At 38.8% G+C, this 19765-nt stretch overlaps 1 protein-coding gene across 3 annotated transcripts in view; it reads left to right on the forward strand.

Annotated features, from left to right (window-relative positions):
* The window catches only part of LOC136843745 (uncharacterized), a 255634-nt gene that overhangs the window by 33490 nt on the left and 202379 nt on the right, over window positions 1-19765 (forward strand). For 2 of the 3 annotated variants that reach the window (XR_010854661.1, XM_067112401.1), the window contains exon 2: window positions 1435-1511. The gene's annotated coding sequence lies outside the window, so the exon portion shown is untranslated. Of the gene's footprint in view, window positions 1-1434; window positions 1512-12557; window positions 12711-19765 lie in introns of all 3 variants that reach the window. The other variant, XM_067112402.1, reaches the window with a different exon arrangement.

Genomic DNA, 19765 nt, shown 5'->3' on the forward strand with positions numbered 1-19765 from the left:
TATTGGCTGGAAGGGTTGGAAATAGCGAACCACACAGCAGGGTACCTGCTTTGCTAGTTGCTGATTGGCTTGTAGCTCCACTGTTTTGTGAGGGAGTTTTCTGTCTTTACGGTTGATTTTATTTTAATGTTTCCTGATTCTGTATATTATAACCTATTTCATGAATTAATCTTTATTTACCTTTGTGTATGTACTGTCACTAGTGTATTAAATATTTGTAATGTGCATTTGTATTTTTTTATCTCTCTCTCTCTCTCTCTCTTAGGGGTCGATTACATCTCACATGTAGTTGTGAGCCATATATTTTTAAGGGTAATGTTGTAAGATGACTTTGAAATGATATTAAAGTGTTTTAGGATGATAGTTGAAGGTATATTTTTGTTGGAACTATTAAAATAGGCAGTTACAAGCATTTTAGTTTAGGGTGTGCTGTACTCTCTCTCTCTCTCTCTCTCTCTCTCTCTCTCTCTCTCTCTCTCTCTCTCTCTCTCTCTCTCTCTCTCTCTCTCTCTCTCTCTCTGCTGGAAGGGTTGGAAGTAGTCAATCAAGCAGCAGGGTACAAGCTTTCCTTGATGTTGATTGGCTTGAAATAGGCAGTTACATATAAGCATTTTTAAAGGGGGGGGTCCAATATATCGCAGATTTTGGTATTCATGGTTGGTTGTGGTCCCTAACCCCGGCGAATATGGCTGGTCGACTGTACTACCTAAAGAGAAATTAACATCTCAGACCTACCGTTAGTACTGGGAGGGCCAAGAAAGAGGTGTTCAGAACTATTTCTTTCTGGCTTCATGAGACAATCAAGTGGGAGCATGACTCATCCAGTGAGGAGGTTGAATGTACAGTCCAGGCAAGAGCTAATGAGACAGAAAGAGAGAGAGAGAGACACACACACAAACACACACAGAATGGAGTAGTGCAGATTTGAAAAAGCAGACTAACAAGGGATTACTATACTGTACTTCATCTTTTTATATCTGGGAAAAATAGAATTTGCTTTAAGAGAATTGTGATTTTATTCATCTGAACCTCAGGCAGGTGAGATTTGTCTCTCCCTAGTAGCAGACCTTCTAAAATACTGCTAATTAAAGCATCACTAGTATGAGCAGACATTCAGTGATGTTTTTGTTTACTTTTGCCTTTTGTCATTATAGGCATGTGTTGTGACTAGGCATAAAGACACAATTAAAAATAAGAGTTCTCTTGGAGAAAAATGTTTAGGGTCATCATGTAAAAATTTTGTTAGAGATGATGAGAAAAGGCCGATTTGAAGGTTGGAAGTATGGAGGTTGAGTTTCCAGTAAGCTGAAATTCCCTTCTTTCTGAAATCTTTTGAAAAGGACTCTTCTTGAAGCGTTTTATATCTGATATGCTATTGATTGCCTGCATAACAATGTCTTCATTTGTAATATTCTTTGATGTATTTACTTTCAGGGTTTCACAGTGCTGGAATTCTATGGAAATCTAAGTGACAGTTTTTCTGGAGCCCTTCTGTCTCATACTGTTGGAAGGTTAGTTATTTTTGCTCAGTATTTAAAGAAATATTTTATAAATCTTAACAAACAGTACTCCCATAAAAAAAAAAGAGCGGTGGAAAGCTACTATATCTGATACTCAGATGCAATGGCTCCTGGTGTATATTTTGTTGTTCGTATGGGAATGCAAACCATCGCCTTCTATATAGGAGTATTCCTCATCATGAGCCAGAATCAGTCATGGAAGCTTAAGATACATTCATACCTCAGTTAACTGATTAATGGACAACTCGCTTACGGACTGTTCACACTGGTTTCAGCTTGGGCCCATTCACACCAGATATGTCTTCTGAGATATCTCGATGATAGATTAGTCCTATGAGCTTATTGCTACAGTTGTTACAGGACAGGGACTGTCTTGAGTTTTTTTGTGACCTGGGGGTTGACTTAAAGCATGAGAAATTGGACGTCATTCCCAAGCAGAGGGTAAAGTACCTGGGCATGCTGGTAGATGCAGCAGCAATAAGAGTGTTCACTTTGGATTCATGTATCAGTAAGTTCTGAGAGGTAACATGCAGGTTCCTGTTGTGTCAGGAACAACCTGCTCACCAGTGGCAGGTTGTTCTTGGTCAGCTGTCATCCTTGGAAAAGTTGATTCCTTGATGAGCAGATTCACTTCCACTCTGCAATGGAGGTTGAATGGGTTCTGGTCTCTAGCATGTGACTCTAGTTTTCTCCCAGAGGTACAGGAAGACTTAGCCTGGTGGCTAGATGACAGGAACCTTACAGTGGGAGTGCCACTTGGCATTTCCCCTCTGGAAATGTTGTAGTCTCAGCTGTGTGGGACCAGAATGAATGGCACCTTCACATCACTATCTTGGAACTAAAGGCAGATTTTCTAGCTTTCTAGGAGTTTCAGGATCAAGTGATGGTACACTCCATGGTATTGATGAGTAACTGTGCCTCGGTAGTGGCATATGTCAAAAAGCAAGGAAGGTTGGTTTCTCTTCCTCTGCTTCAGTTAACAATGCAGGTGCATGTGTGGACAGTAGACCACTAAGTAGAGCTGACTGCCAGGCACATTCTGTGGTCTTGTAATGTAGTGTTAGACAAGCTCAGCCACCAGAGACAGGTAATGGGGATGGGAATGGTCCCTACACACCTGTGTGGAAAAGAGGCTTTGCAAGGTTTGGAGGACCACAGGTGTAGGTCTGTTTTCTGCTTGGCACAACAGGAAACTCTTAGTCTTCTGTTCAATAGTCCCGGACCTAAGGATAGCCACGGAGGATGCCTTTTGACACCCATGATACAATCTCGATGCCTATGCTTTAGCACCATTTTGCCTGGTCAGAAGGGTGATCAACAAGGTATTAGTCACCCCAAATTTGAAGATAACTCTGGTGGCTCCTAAGTGGCCACATTCTGAGTGGCATCCAGACCTATTAGCTCTGTTATCCAAGGCCCCAAGAGAGAGTCCCCTGGGGCATAACCTGTTGTTTCAACCATACGTAAAAAGGTACCACCAGGCCATAGAAGTACTGACACGTCATGCTTGGGGACTATTGAGTGTCTCCTCCAAACAATAGGGTTTTTTTTGCTGGACTGCATGAAGGAGATGTCTGGATACCTATGTAAGTTCTCAGGGCTGTCTATCAGGGGAAATGGGCCATTTTCTGTGTCATAGACAGGGTATCTCTCCTGTCAGAGTCACTCCTCAGCAGGTAGATAACTTCCTACTCTACCTTTCCCGTGAGAAACTTCTCTCTGTCTCTGCCAGTAAGGTTACATGTCTGCCTTAGGCCAAGTCTTGAGACTAAAAGGAATAGATCTCTTATCCTCATGGGAGATAGTCATGCTCCTGAGAAGTTTTGAGTAGACTTTTCCTCCCAGGACACTCAGGTCCCCTGAGTGGGATGTGACTTTTGTCCTTGGAAGTTTGATTCATTGCCCGCATGACCCCTTGACCCCTTACAAGAGTCTCGTTTGCTTTTAACTTTTGTCATTCGAAGTATATGTTGTGACTAGGCATAAGGACATAATTAAAAATAAGACTTTTTAATAGCATAGTTACTCTTATGGTCCTAGAGGGGCTCCATAAGATAGACCAACCAATTTCAAAGAATTCTTCTCTAGTTGGTCTGGCAAGTATAGTGCACATTGACACTGAAAGAATATAGGAATCAAGGGAAAGAGGGCTCTTTATCTCTACAGTGGCTGCCAAGGTTCCATTCCTATTATCAACCTGCAGATATGGCAGCAGCATGCTGTCTGCTGTTCATTATATGGTCGACAACGTACCTTGCGTCAGACCAGCTCCCATCATTCTTTTAAAACTTTCATTTTTAAAATTTTTTACTTGATAACGTATTTTGCTGAATTTGGGAGCCGGTGTCTAACACAGGGCGAGAATTAAATTTTTGTTTACGCTATCATCTTTGCTAGCTGACAAACAAAGTTTAATTATATTAAACTAATACTTTTAATCAGTGTTGTTCTTAAAGATCTTTGGTATATGACCCTCTGCCTTAGTAGTTAGGGATCCTAATAGGGTCCATATGGGCTACTGAGTAGATATGCTAGGTTTCTTCCATTATTATTACTAATTAATAGCCTAAGCATTCATATAGCTATGTAAAGTCATAACTGATTTTCAGTCGTCTTCTTCAACTTGCAAACCTTGGTGTGTAGTAAAACCAGTTGATAATTGTAATACTTAATTACCAAACTGAATAGTTTTTTTGATAATTTTCCCTGTTTAGCATTAATATCAGGGAACTTGTGTGAGACTAGATGATGTTTTCCTTCACAGAACTACTTCTATATGCACCTAGCTTATTTTTAAAAAAGTGTTTTCCCTTGGAAAAATATTTTTATTGAAGTACTATCTTATGTAGCCTATAGTTTTTACCGGCGGCCAGTAGCCTAGGCCCAGTAAACTGTAAGTCAAAGGCTCGCTCCCTTCCCCTGTCTGGAGGTCGTTCTAGTTCTCCTGAGTGGTGGAGGTTTTTTACCGAGAGAAAGCATCAGAGGAGGAAGTAGGCACCATCTTGGAAGGGGTTTTCTCCTCCTTCGATGGCCGCTTCTCAGTCTCCTTCTGGTTCCTTCTATACATTCTTCCTCCAGTTGCTTCTTCTTCCTTGGAGGATTTTACCTTTCCCATTCTAAAATAGCTTCAACTTTGGAAGTTTTGGGAGAGGTGTCAGGGGATATTTTCTCTCTGGGTACTCTTCCTCTCGTGGGGTGGGGAGCCCCCCCACCCTGTGAGGAAAGAGGAAACATCATCTTGTTCTATTTCAGGATTGAAGGCTCAGAAGATATCTGTACTTTTCTAGGCCAGGAGTACCAACTTGGGTGGCCTATTTTCCCATTTCCTGTCCTCTCACTTGACTGTGTCATCAACCTTCGACAGTTGCCAGCCCTGCTGCTCTCCCCCTAGCCTGGTTGTACCAGTGTTGCCACTTCAGTTTTTGGTGTACCCTGACCAGCGTTTTGAGTGGGTGGCTGCAGCAGCTAACCTGTTCTCCTCTTCGTAGTCCTACAGTTCCAGATCTGTCAGCAGCGTATCCCTCTCACAGCTTTGGAACCCCTTCAGTGGTCTCGCTTCTCCCCTTGCTCCATAGGCAGCGTATCCCTCTCAGAGTTTCAGAACCCCTTCATTGGTGGTGGCTTTTCTCCCACTCCATCAGCAGCATGTCCCTCGCAGAGCTTTGGTGCCCCTTCCGCAATGGTGACCTTACAGACCTTACAGTTCGTTCGGGTTGCCCCAGGTCCCTCAGTGTGAGGCACCTTTGATGTCTACCAGAGAATTGCTAACGCATCTTCTGGTATATTTTGCATCTTCCAATCTTGGATGGTCTGGGATGCATCTTAGATATTTGTTGAGCTTATTCTTAAACACATCTACGCTCACTCCTGTTATGTTCCTCAGATGAGCTGGTAGCGCATTGAATAGACGCTGCATTATCGATGCTGGTGCGTGGTGTATTAATGTCCTGTGTGCTTTCCTTAGTTTTCCTGTTATAGTTTTGGGCACTATTAATCTATCTCTGCTGGCTCTTTCTGATATTTTTAGCTCCATGATGTTTTCGGTAATTCCTTCTATCTGTTTCCATGCTTGGATTACCATGTAGCATTCTCTTCTCCTTTCAAGACTATATAAATTTAAGAATTGTAGTCTTTCCCAGTAGTCAAGGTCCTTAACTTCTATTCTAGCTGTAAATGACCTTTGTACACTCTCTATTTGTGCAATATCCTTTTGGTAGTGTGGGTACCATATTATATTGCAATATTCAAGTGGACTACGTAGGTACGTTTTATAAAACATAATCATGTGTTCAGCTTTTCTTGTTTTGAAGTGCCGGAACAGCATGCCCATTTTTGCTTTGCATTTTGCCAATAGTATTGCTATTTGATCATTGCATAACATATTCCTGTTCAACAGCACACCAAGGTCTTTAACTGCTTCCTTGTTTGTGATTGTCTCATTATTAGGTCCTTTATATGCATATAGCATTCCTTCTTTATCACCATAGTTCATTGATTCAAATTTATCAGAGTTAAATACCATCCTATTTATCTCTGCCCATTTATATATTTTGTTTAGGTCTCTTTGTAGCAAGTTCCTATCTTCATCACAAGCAATTTCTCTACTTATTCTTGTGTCATCTGCAAAACTTCTTACTACTGAGTCCTTAACATTACTGTCTATGTCTGCAATCATAATCACAAACAGCAATGCAGCTAACACCGTACCTTGTGGCACACCAGATATTACCATAGCTTAATCCGATTTCTCATCGTTTGCAATCACTATCTGTTTTCTGTTTTGCAAAAATTCTTTTATCCATCTTCCTACTTTGTCAACAATGTTATGTTTTCTAATTTTTTTTGCTAATATATTATGGTCTACCTTGTCAAAAGCTTTTGCAAAGTCTAGGTAAACCACATCTGTATCTTTCATTTATCATATTTTTATATATGCTTTCATGGTGGACTAACAGTTGGGTTTTGTGTACTTTTTCAGGTACAAAACCATGTTGTCTATATTGAACAATCTATTTTTCATTAAATGTTTCATTATATTTTTTTCATTACCCTTTCATAAACTTTCAAAATATGAGATGTCAGACTCACAGGCCTATAATTACTTGCCTCTAGTCTTGAACCACTTTTGAAAGTAGGAGTAATATATGGTAATTTATGCTCATTCATAAATCTTGCCTGTATCTATACTTTGTCTTAGTAATATTGCTAGTAACTGCGATTGAATGAACCACTTTCTTTAACAATATGGCAGAGTCGCCATCTGGTCCTGCTGCTGATCCATTTTTAATTTCATTAATAGCCTGCACAATATCGGCTTCTGTAATATCTATATCCGATAAGTATTCAATATTTTCATCTCTTATTTCTGTACCATTATCTTCATTATCAATTCTAGGTGTAAATTCACTCTTATATCTTTCTGCTAATATGTTACATATTTCCTTTTTTTCATTTGTTAATCGCCCTTCAATTCTTAGAGGGCCTATTTCTACTCTTATTTTATTCATCTTTTTGCATATGAATAAAAATTTTAGGAGTTTTGCTTGATATTTTGTAGGGTCTTTTCTTCTAGGTTCCATTTTTCATTTTCTTTTGATTGTATAATCTTTTGTTCTGCATTTTCTATCTTACTTTTTAGTTCCATCACTTTCCATGCATTCTTTTCTTTTGCAAGACCTTTTTTCCACTTTCTAATTTTCTGGAACAAGATCCTTCTGTCTCTTGGAATTCGTGACTGATGTTTACTTTTTTTCTTCGGTATATATTTTTCCACTATTTCCTTTAATATTTTATATAATATATTGGTATGTACCTGTATATTATCACTTACAAGTATGTTTTCCCATTCTTTGTTTAATTCTTCATTTATTTTTGACCAATTTATATTCTTACTATAGAAATTGTATTTTCCATATCCTTCCCATTTTTTCGTCTCTTGCTTTTCTCTGTTTTCATGTGCTTTGGAACGGACTGTTAGTTCTCTGACATTATGGTCCGAAATACTCGTGTTATACACTATTATTTCTTTAACATAGTTCACCTCGTTCACAAATACTAGGTCTAAAATATTATCCTTTCTTGTTGGCAGGTGATTTATTTGCTGAATGTTATGTTCTAGTAGCATATCTAATAGCTTTTCAAATTGCCTCTTATCTTCTCTAAGCTATTATTGCTCTCTTTTTTTATATGTATAAATACAACCACAGTCTCCTATTCGTTCTTTCCATTCTACAAAAGGAAAGTTAAAGTCTCTGGATAGGAGTATAGTCCAGTCCTTGTGATTTCTACATATATCATCCAATTTTTGTCAATTATTATGTCAAACTCTTTAGTATTAGGGGTCTGTATATTACAATGTTCACTAATTTTTCAAATTCAAATTCTACCGCTATTAATTCACATTCTGTGTTACTATATTTCTCACAGATTTTTCCTTGATTGGCATCTCTCCCATATATTGCGGTTCCCCTTGATTTCTGTTTTTCTATCTGATCTATAAGTTTGGAAACCCTTTATCTGGTCATCATTACCAGTCTCTTGGGAGTACTAGGTTTCACTTATATTCATCATTTCTATTTTTTCATTTTGGGTTAGTTCTTCTAAGAACTCTATCTTTCTTTTTGAGTTACTCGAAACTAAACCCTGCGCGTTCATCACTATGATGGTTTGCGTATTATCTCCATTATCTAATATGGGTAATAATAAGGATTTTCCCATGTCTCTTTCCTGTTCTGATATGTTGATCTTTTTTTCATTTCCAGAAATTCGTACATTAAAAAATCCAACTTTTCCATTATATTTGATCTTCCATCTTCATATTTATTCATTTTGTGCATATACCTGCATTTATCTCCATATCTGCACCATCCCCTAGCATCATAGATACATTGCTTGTTCCTTGTGCTATATCTAGGTGCTGATGCCTCATATCGTGGTGCTGACATTTCGTAATGTGTTGTTGGCTTGCTTTTTGCCTTCATCACATGATCTTTGTTCCTTTCTTTATTTGTTTCATTTTACCTTGATTTTTATATGTATTTGATTTTGATTTTGATTTTTTCATGGCTACAGGATGCATGTACCTACATTTTTATTAAACCTACATCCATTTCCTTCTCTCCAGTTTTTACATATTTTTGGATGTAGATTGCTGCATTCCTCTTCATAGCCATCTAGATATGCACATTTGCCATAGATCTCATAATTGTGACATATCTTGGGATGGTTGTAATAACATCTTTCACAAACCTGCAATTCCCTCTTTTCAAAAGGGTGCATACTGTGTCTTTCTTTTCTTTTTTTTCTTGCTCTTTCCCATCAGTGTGAAGATCCGGGTACAACCTCTTTGGGATTTTATTTTGATTTATCATGTCATAATTTATTTCTTCATATGTATGTTGCTGTATTGCCTCATATGTAGAATCTTTGAGTTTCTCTGCATCCATACTCTTATCCTGTTCTTTGTTTTCATTACTCTTTTCTCTCTCTTCAGTCTTATTTTCTTCTTTTCTATTTTCTTCTTCTTCCTCTTCTTCCTCTTCTTCATCCTCCACAATCTGTACATTAAGTCTTGATTTAATAACCTTGTTTATCCATACTAGACATGTTGAGCAAAATATTTTTGTGTCATTTTTATTTTGCTGTACTTCTGCACATGAAGGATGCGTAGAAACATGGCAAGCATAGCATTTCCTAATCACGTTTTGTGGATTTACAATGCTATACCACACTCTACATAGTTTACATGCTTTAGGCACCCATTTGCCTATTGCATCAATCAATATATTCACTAATTTCACCATACTTATTTTCTTTGATGGAATGTGTTGATTTTTGTAGATTTTCTTTATAAGTCTTTTGATAACTTGAACTTTCATTGGTATCCCTTCCATTATTTTCATTATATTTTCTACAGATTTGCTCCAGTTTGAAGGATCATATCCTTTCAATATGTCTGTGAATGCTTTCGCATCTTTTTGGTCAGAGTTGTTGTTTATCTCCACGATAAACAAGCCAAGTTCCCTGCCTGCCAAGTCATCATACTGTATATCACTTAGGCACGCAAGGTTTCTCCATCGCTTGCCACTGTTGGTCGACTCCTCCATGATTTTCAGTTTTTAATAATTCACTTGAAAAAACAACTTATTAGACGGTTTATCGCTCTAATTTGATATTAAGCTAATCACCGATAGTTCACGAACACTTTTAGCTATATTTCATTCGCCAATTGTATGTTAGATGCGTAATATCGGGTAGATTATTCAGACCAAGAACGACTACATCTCACCGAGAGAATGTCACATCACAGAGAGTGCTCTGTCTTCTGATGCTCTCATTAAAGCAGTGGTTGACAGATTTGACATTATTTTTTGAGAGGGTTCACCCATGTTGTGAAGAAGAAGCATTGCAGGTCTCTGTCTTCTCCATCGGCTTCTTTTCATTTCCGTCTTCGTCCGACCACGGCTGTGGTTCTCCCGCTCCAGCTGCTTCTCAATGGCTCTCCCTGCTCCCGACCCGAGAACCTCTACTGTGGCAACTGATGGCTATGAGATGATGTCTTCTGCTCCTGCTCAGGAGCTGTGATGACAAGGCTCCTGTTAAGAATCTAGGTTATTGAAAACTTGGAAGTTCATCCGTTTCCTTCTGGGTCCCACAATCCTGTGATGGACATGAGAGATTCTGCACGTACACAACAATGGACGTGTTTCAAGCCTAGGCTGTTGACACCTTGTCGCTCACACAACCAAGGGATTATCCATCATTCCAGAACTCCTGCCTGTTAACGCTCTCCCAAGAGGCCCTCTGATCATCATTCCAGCTCCCACGACCGTGTCCTGTCAAGCGTCCGAGTCTGTGAAGACATACACGTACATGTGATTACTTCAATCCAGTCAGCCATTCAGCCTTGCTCCTCAGTGTCTTGTCATCTCTTGCGTTCTCGCTCTGCTAGGAGAGATCGGGTTCATGCAGCTGCGGACGTGACAGCACGGACGTATGCTCGTACAGTACATGACATCACGGCTGTTGCACAGTGGGTTGCGGAAGTTGCCTCAGGATGGCGTGTCTGGAAACGGAACATTGACTTTGCTCACATGAAGGTTTGGAAAGAGAACAGGATGGTCTACGGCCGTACCATGTTGAAGAACCAATGCCCGTCCAATCACTGCCTTGTTCAATTCTGTTGAGCAAAGAGCAATGATAGATCTTTCATGGACATCTAGAATGGCGCCAGATCACTTCCACGGATGTCCGAGTCACGTCTATGGCCGTCCAAGTCATGTCCACGGCCGTCTGAGTCACATCCACAGCTGTGTGAATATTGTCCACGGCCTTGAGAGTCACATCCGTGGCTGTGCGAGCCACGACCAAGGCCATGTGAGTCTCGTTTGGGGCTGCCCAAATTCGAGCGGTGGAATGCAAAACAGAATGACAGAGAAGCAGCGACAACCGATGTACAAATGCATCAACAGCATGTATGTGCAGTGCCTTTTGATAACATACGTGTTTTATAGTTGATCATCTGGAAACAGCTAATGGATGTTACCATACAAGCGAATAAGATTGTTCTGCCAACCTTTATTTCCTTTATAATGTAAATTAGCACAGTCTTTTTCACAATCGAATGAATTCGTTCTGTCACACCCTTACGGCCATCGTTGCAGGAATTGATGGTCTTTCTATTGTGTTCAGCCAAAGACTTTGATATTTTTCAGGTAGGAAGAAAACTGTTTCATCGTTCCCATTCGGACATTGACTCTTGATCGTTCCTACACTGATATTAAACCTTTGACTCCCCAAACCAAGGTACAGTAAACCCCCAAATTTCGCGTTCTCATGATTTGTGGACTCACCGATTCACGGATTTTTCTATGGAACATTTATACACATTATTCATGGAAAATTTGCCCATTCGCAGTAATTAACTAATTACAGGCAGTCCCTGGGTTACGACGGGTCTGGCTTACAACGTTCTGAGGTTATGACACTTTTCAAATACAGTAAACCCCCCGTATTCGTGTTCTCACGATTCGCGGACTCATGCATTCGCGGGTTTCTCTGTGGAACGTATCTACCAATTATTCGCAGAAAATTCGCCCATTCGCGGTATTTTTCTCTGAGAAATATTCACTAATTACTGTATTTTCATATAATTTTCATGAATAAATGCATTTTTTGTGATAAAACTATTAAAATGTTCAGGTATAAGCATTTTCACAGGGTTTTTCTTGTGTTTAAACTATCAAAATGAGCAGTTCTAAGTGTTTTTAGAGGGGTTTTAAGTACTCGCAGATTTTAGCTATTTTGGGGGGGGGGTGCGTCACGCATCCCCCGCGAATATGGGGTTTCACTGTACAGTAATACCCTGAACTTGTGCAATTCGAGTTGCACGAATTCACAGACACACGAATTTTCCATGTAACCTAACTAACTGTCATACACGAGTTTTTCACAGACATGCGAACACTGAGGAACCCTGCAAAAGTGTTTGTTCAATTTTTTATGTAATTTATAAGTTTTCAAGCTTTTATGTGTAAATTAAATAACATTAAATATTAAAAGTAATAATTTCTCTCTCTCTCTCTCTCTCTCTCTCTCTCTCTCTCTCTCTCTCTCTCTCTCTCTCTCTCTCTCTCTCTCTCTCTCTCTCTCTTACTGAGATGAGAGAATTTTTATGGTACATGTATACAGGTATGTTTATTTGTTTTGTATGATAAATAAATTTTTCACCTAATAATAAGTACTAATTTTCAAATAATAATAATAATAATAAAAATAATAATAATAATAATAATAATAATAATAATAATTTGTGTAATAAAAATCTACAATTATATAGTAAATATATTACTATGTAAAATATGTAAAATAAACCAGAGACTTTCGAACACTTGAACGGTGTTCCTCATCAGTACTAACGTTAAAATATAAGTGAGGGTACTTTTTGTCAATAGTTTTTAAAAAAAGGGGGCGGGGCAAGAAGATAACAGCCATCACAGAAGTGCTGGTTCGGGTGTTATGTTATTCCAAACTCAACAGGCATCTCCAGATAGCCGACGTTCCTGTGGATGGTTCCGACCATGGCACCTATGCAGCGCAAGCAGGTGCAACATCGCAAATACCAAGATCAAGGAGATTGGCGCAACTGCCTGTTGAGTTTACATCATTGTCAATACACCCAAAGCATTAAAAGTAAGGTTTTCTTAGGATTTTTGACGGTTTTTAACAATTTTTTGGCTTACGACAATTTTCGGCTTTTGACTCTGCACAGGAATGGAACCCCCATCGTAAACTGGGGACTTCCTGTACTATATTTTCATATCATTTCATGATTAAATTCACTTTTTGTGAAAAAAACTATTAAAATACTCAGGTACCCAGGGAGTGCTCGAGTTATGATAATTTACCTTACGATAATTCAGTTTTGCATGGGGTAAGCAATTAATACCGATACGATAATATTTATAAAATATTTTTTAAATTTCCCTCGGGCGCAGGCAGCAGCGTACAGTCAGTTAAAAAGGTAAGAGAGAATGATAAAAGTATTGTTAGTAAACTTATACTCTTGCGTAAATGCGTACAGCCATAAACAACCGAACGAGAAACTGTTGTTTTGTTTATGACCAAATTGGATAACAACTGCTGTTTTGCTTGTATTTCAACTATCATACGGTAGTAAACAATTACCGTAGTTATGTTACAAATGACGTTAAGAAGAGGCGACCATAGTTATCCTCCCTGTGTATGACTTAGGTGCTTTCTATCAGCTCTTGTAGAGATGTCTTCATGTTGTGAACATCTATATAATGATGATGCTTGGCCCCTTGATTTCTATGAGCCCGCATACGTGTCCAAAGGGTCGTTGTAGTGTGCCTGATGTAGTTTGGTTGTGAGATTTACACATCTCCTCTGGACAAATGAATTTGTAAACTACGTTTGTGCACATCTCCTTCGGTCCCCCCGGAGTGTTGCTGTTCTTCATTATCAGGGCTGCTACAAGGTTAGGCCTACTATATATTCTGAGGCTTCTTTTCTGGTAAGGGGCTTTTGGTGTTACGCCTCTGTTTACTCTTCCATGTAGTGCGCGGCATTCTTCCTTGTATGCAGACCCACAATGTACAGTAGATGATGGTACATAATCAGACTCCTCCTTTTATGTTGTCATGTTGGATTGGTAAAATTCATCCATTTTCTTTTTTATTGCAGTTTCAGTTATTTGATCTGCACTGCCGTTGTTTGTCAACAGGTGGCAAATTCTGTCAAGTTCATTGTGTATGTCTCTCCACGATGTGCTGTGTGAAGGCTCTATTGACATATGCACTCACGACAGACTTTCTATATGCATCTAGGCATTCTCCTTGTGCATTCAAGCAACAGCCAGCATTCGTTGCTTTTGTATACACGGTCGTTTTAAACTGCCCTCCTTGTTTTACCAGGACATCAAGAAACAGTAAAGTCTTCTGCTGGCTGTGCTCTGTGGTGAAGTTGAGCACCGAGATTCTTTTCAGAGCATCTGCTAGTTTTCTGGCATTGTTGGCTTCTTTATTGTGACAAATATGTCACCGATGTACCGCCCATAAATCTTAGGTTTTTGATGCTTTCAGAAGGTCCTTTCTTCGACGGTGGCCATGTACATATTTACACAAAGGACCCTTAGTGGAAATCCCATGGCGACTCCATCTACTTGCCGAAATAATTCCCCCCGATGAGAAAGGAAAGGGCCTCCATAGTACTGGCCTTCAGCATATCTCGGATTACATCTTTGGAAATAGGCAGAGTGCTCTTGTTGGACCTATATACATGGTCAAGGATGATGCTGATCTTTTCTTTGATGGGAATGTTCGTAAATAAACTTTCAACGTCGAGTGAGGCGATGTCATCTTCTGGTCCTTTTTCATGCAGGAGGTCAATGAACTCCACTGCTGATTTCAGTGAATGTCCTGGGTATGTAAGGTACCAGCGAATCATTCAGGACCTTCACTATCCTATAGGTTGGGGATGTCATCTGAGAGATGATGGGCCTTAGGGGGTGGCCTGTCTTGTAGGTTTTCACTGCCCTGTAGGAGTAACCGGGCCCATAATCTCCTTTCACCTTAGGGAATTTTATGACGTCTTTTTGATTGTTGGCCCTAGTCACAAGCCTTGACATTTTCTTTCTGAAGTCCTGGGTGGTCCTTTGTTAAATGTTGGAATATGGAAGTGCCCAGGAGGATCCTGTCCATCTTGTTCAAAATAATCACTTTCCTTCATCATTACATAGACAGATGATTTGTCACCTTTCCGTATGATGATGTCTGGGTCACTGTGTAGTTCTTTTGTGGCTTCCCTCATCTCCTGAGTGATTACCTGGCTTCAGAAATGTCCTCTTTGCCATCCTGCTTCTCCAACAAGTTCATCAATGACAGTAGGTGTTAGTTCTAGCTTACCATCACCTCGCAGTTGTAAAAGTCGAAATACAAGGGCCTCTATTTTCATTCTCTTGACTTCAGGGTGTGGTTTCCTGGCATAGTGGCACTGTAGACCCAGGTTCAGGAGGGACCTTTGATGGGGGCTAAGGTCTATTCCAGCCAGGTTGACGAAGCCATCTTTGTGTTGCTCGCTTCTTACAGGCCCCCATGAATAATGAGTAGCTTCTTGTGCCTCGTTGTTACCACCTGACTGTATTTCCTCTCCTCTAACTCAAGGAGATCACGTGCCTTATGTTGGACATTAAGTGGGCTGTTAGTGCAGAAATCTTCCCAATGTCTTCTCTTTTCAATTTCAAGTTACTGTATTCTTCCTGGAGATTCTTCTGTACAGTGTCAGAGCATCTTCTCTACCTCCCTCCATCATGTCCATGCCTGGCCACTTCTTCCAATACTTTTAGGGCATAGTTTTTCTCTTATACAATTTTTGCTAAAAGCAAATACATTATATATATATATATATATATATATATATATATATATATATATATATATATATATATATATATATATATATATATATATATATATATTTATATATATATATATATATATATATATATATATATATATATATATATATATATATATATATACATACATACATACATACATATACATATACGTTATATTTATATATATATAAATACATATACATATGGTTATATATATATATATATATATATATATATATATATATATATATATATATATATGTATGTATATATATACAGTGAACCCCGTATTCACTGGGGGATCGTCCCACACAGCCCATAAATAGCTAAAATCCATAAAATACTTAAAAACCCTCTAAAAACACTTTGAACTGCCCATTTTGATAGTTTAAACACAGAAAAACCCTGTAAAAATGCATATACCTGAGTTTTTAATAGTTTTATCCCAAAAAGTGCATTTATTCATGAAAATTATATGAAAATACAGTAATTAAATATTTCTCAGTGAAAAATATTACAGTTGAAATAGGCGAATTTTCCATGAATGATGGCTAGATATGTTCCACAGAGAAACCCTCGAAGCATGAGTCCATGAATCATGAGAGCCCCGAAATACAGGGGTTTACTGTATATATATATATATATATATATATATATATATATATATATATATATATATATATATATATATATATATATAGCTGCAATTTTAAAGCTGGGGTCTTGCTAGATTAATGGGGTATACTAGGATAATATGCAGCTTACCTTAATTACCACAAAAATCTGGACTCTGGCTTTGAGGACAGCTAAAATTACAAACAGCAAAATGTGGCTGAAGGCCTACTTCAAGAGGGGAGTGATTAGATAATCTCTGGTGTTTAACTTAATTCATTATATTTACAAAAGAAAACACATCAGAAGAATGGTAGCATAATTTGGGGTAATAAGGCAAGAGCAAATGACAGGGAATTTCCTGGAGGGAATACAATGGGTTGCCCACTTCATTGGGCGTTGAAAACAATGTAGTGTGGGCCACTACGCACACAAGATGATACACTGATCCACAGCTGAATACTCCTAATCTGCAATCGAAACACTTATGGTTACTCAACCAAATTAACACTGTAATGAAGGAATTGAGGAATTGCATAGAAGATGCCTAGTCTGAACTTGATTCCAGTGACTCTGACTTCATACGATTATGTTACACTTCTCATAAGTGCTTTGCAAATTAAATAGCACAAAATATATAAAGCAGTACAGGTCTCACTGAAGATGAAGTGGACTAATCAGGCAGGCAAGGCCTGTGAGGTTAATTATAATGGGAACATTTGAAGGTATATCCATCAGTGTGACGATGCTGATACAAGGCACAGTCAAGAGAGATTACCACGTCTAGCAAACCCTCTGTAAATGGAGAGATTTACGAATGAAAAGCCAGTAAGGATGCAGTAAAATATGCATAGGACAAGGCAAGTACAGAGGGTGCCAAAAAAGCCTTGAACACATCATTTTATGTAATTATTAAAACAAAGGCATTTATGTAACACTGCCCTAACAAGGCAAGGTTGATATGGAAATACTGGCACTTAGAAATGGAAATAGGAAGTTTAGTATGAGAATTAAAACAGTGTGACTGACTGAAAGAACCTTTGCAACAGATCACTTTACCATGTAGAAGGGGTGGCTTCAGTGAGGGTAATGGCAGCAGAGGAAGGCTAAGGGCTTCACTGGTAAGAATACTAAGGGTCCCTACAAGATAGGACCACGTGGTAGACATGGCTCTCTGAAGGCGGCGGGAATGGAGGGTGGAGATGTCTCGCTCGTGTCCAGCTATATCTCTTTCTTTCTCCCTCTCCCGTCGTTCTTTCTCTTTCTCCTGTTGTTCTGCCTCTTCTCATTTCTCCCAGGCTATTCTTTCTTTCTCTTTCTCCTGCCGTTCTGCCTCTTCTCATTTCTCATGGACTATTCTTTCTGCTGCTTCTTGTTTCTCCCGGGCTATTCTTTCTGCCTCTCTTTCCTCCTTGGCATTGTCTCTTGGACCCAATCCCTCACAGCTCATCCTGACAGTCCCATGTCCTTTCCAGTGAACATGTAGATTTTGAAGTCCTCATTTTGCTGGGCTCTGGATGTCATAGACATCTTGAGATAATGCTTACATGGGTGTGACCCCTTAGATAATCAATATATGTGAAAAGACAAATTTCAGTATGTCTCAAAGACTTAGTTTGTTCATGATGAACGAATTTTAATGTGCCCGAATAAGACTTAGTTTGTTCGTGATGAACTGGTTTCAGTATGTCTCAAAGACTTAGTTTGTTCGTGGTGAACGAATTTTAATATCTGAATAAGACTCAGTTTGTTCGTGATGAATGAATTTTAATATGTCTGAATAAGACTTAGTTTGTTCGTAATGAACGAATTTTAATATGTCTCGAAAGACGTAACTTGGATTTTATGTCACATACGGACTTGACCGGCTATACAGTAGTGTGAAATTAAGGCATTTCGGGGAACGATGGTTTGCGTGTGTTGAACACGGTTAATTGGGTTCCTGAGAACTTAGGGTTTGTGCTAAATGAGTGATTTGGGGTTTTGTAAGACTCAAGTTTGTTCTAATGAACTAATTCAGTATGTCTAAGAAGACGCAAGGTTGTTCTAATGAACTGGAATAAGCAGTCCTATGAGGACTTGGATTTGTGTGAAATACACGAATATAAAGTCTCGAGATGGACTTGGATTTTATTGTCTAAGAAGCTCAAGGTTGTTCTGATGAACTGGAATAAGCAGACCCATAAGGACTTGGATTTTTAGCACAAGGTTTAACGCAAGCCTTAAATAATGATTTGCAGAGAATTGTCAGAGTTGGCGGAATTAAAATAACAGGCTTACGTAGAATTGGATACCGCTTAATACGCTTTTGAATTTTTACTTGCTCACATAAATAGTCACAGTACCTGAATGAATGCTTATGCTGGTGTCGCAGCAAATATTATAAAATTGCTCTTGGCAAATGGGAAGCGGTAGCTTTGAAAAATTGTAATTAAGTGCGTGAATGAGTAATTATGCTGGTGGTGGCAGCAAATATTATAAAATTGCATTGCCCTAGGCAAATAGGGAACAGTTACTTCTAAATACCCGTAATTAAATGCGAGAGAAACAATGTAGCTGGCTTCTCAGCCAAGAAAAAAAAAATGGATAAAGTTCGACGGGAAAAGAATGTGCTTATTTCAAAAGTGCGATATTAAAACTTGGTAGAATATGATGGGTACACAAAAAAATTCTTACCATGCACGGGAAAATTTTCTGCCAACGATATCTCTAGTGCTTAAGGGAAAAGAGAAAAAACCATTTACTGTATTCTAGAGACCTGATTAAGCATGGAGTGGCGTGGTTACTTTAGCGACCCCATGAATCGGGATGGTTCAGCACGTGTGGGTGAAGAGAAGCAACTAACCAGTACAGTGAACAAATACAACGCAGTCTTGGCTTAGCTGACACCTGGCCGAGCAAAGCTTTGCAGAGATTTCAATGAGACAACCAATAAATATCAGAAGATTTTCCTCTCCTCACGGTTTGACGACTGGGAGAAATTGAATGGAATTTACCATGTGCATTTCTTGTATAGAATAATTTAAACAAATGCAAATACTAACCAAGATTTTTGGCTTGCATGGCCTGAACAAACTTTTACGGATTTGTGAGATTTATTCGATAAGGAAGAGTAGTATCTTTGGCTAGCGAATTCCTAACCTCTACGAGAGAGAGAGACAGAGAGAGATTAAAAATATCTTATCTCCAATGATATGAAAATTGCTGGACTGGGTCAGCCCGCAAGGCTTTGATGTGTTTAACCAGGATTTCGGGATTCAAATTGTCGTTATCACGTGGATGAAGGAATAAGGGCACCATTCCTTTTATTAACTCTTCAATGAGTGTCACTCCGTACCTTCCTAGTTTTAAAACATGCAGCTAACATGCGATAGCACAAAAATCTTGTGTAAAGATAAATAACTCTCACTTCTCTATAACTGGGATGCATGCGTGTTCTAACAATCCCTAACTCTTAGTTTAGTCATGATTTTGTTCGTACCTAACAAAAAATAAACATAATAACACGATACTTACTGTGGAAATAATCGCTTGTGCACGTACAGGGGAATTTACACTAATTACGAAGGTTCTTGTCATGTCTTGCATTCAGTTCTTAGCGAGGCTATTTAGCTGATAACTGCACATTGCAAAAAGGGTAAGGACTCAATCTGTGACATTCCAGATTGCGAGATCTGAGGCAGTTTGGTTGCCAGTGTTGTCATTTTAAAGCTGA

The sequence above is a fragment of the Macrobrachium rosenbergii genome, chromosome 12 (assembly GCF_040412425.1).
Source record: "Macrobrachium rosenbergii isolate ZJJX-2024 chromosome 12, ASM4041242v1, whole genome shotgun sequence".
Taxonomy (NCBI): domain Eukaryota; kingdom Metazoa; phylum Arthropoda; class Malacostraca; order Decapoda; family Palaemonidae; genus Macrobrachium; species Macrobrachium rosenbergii.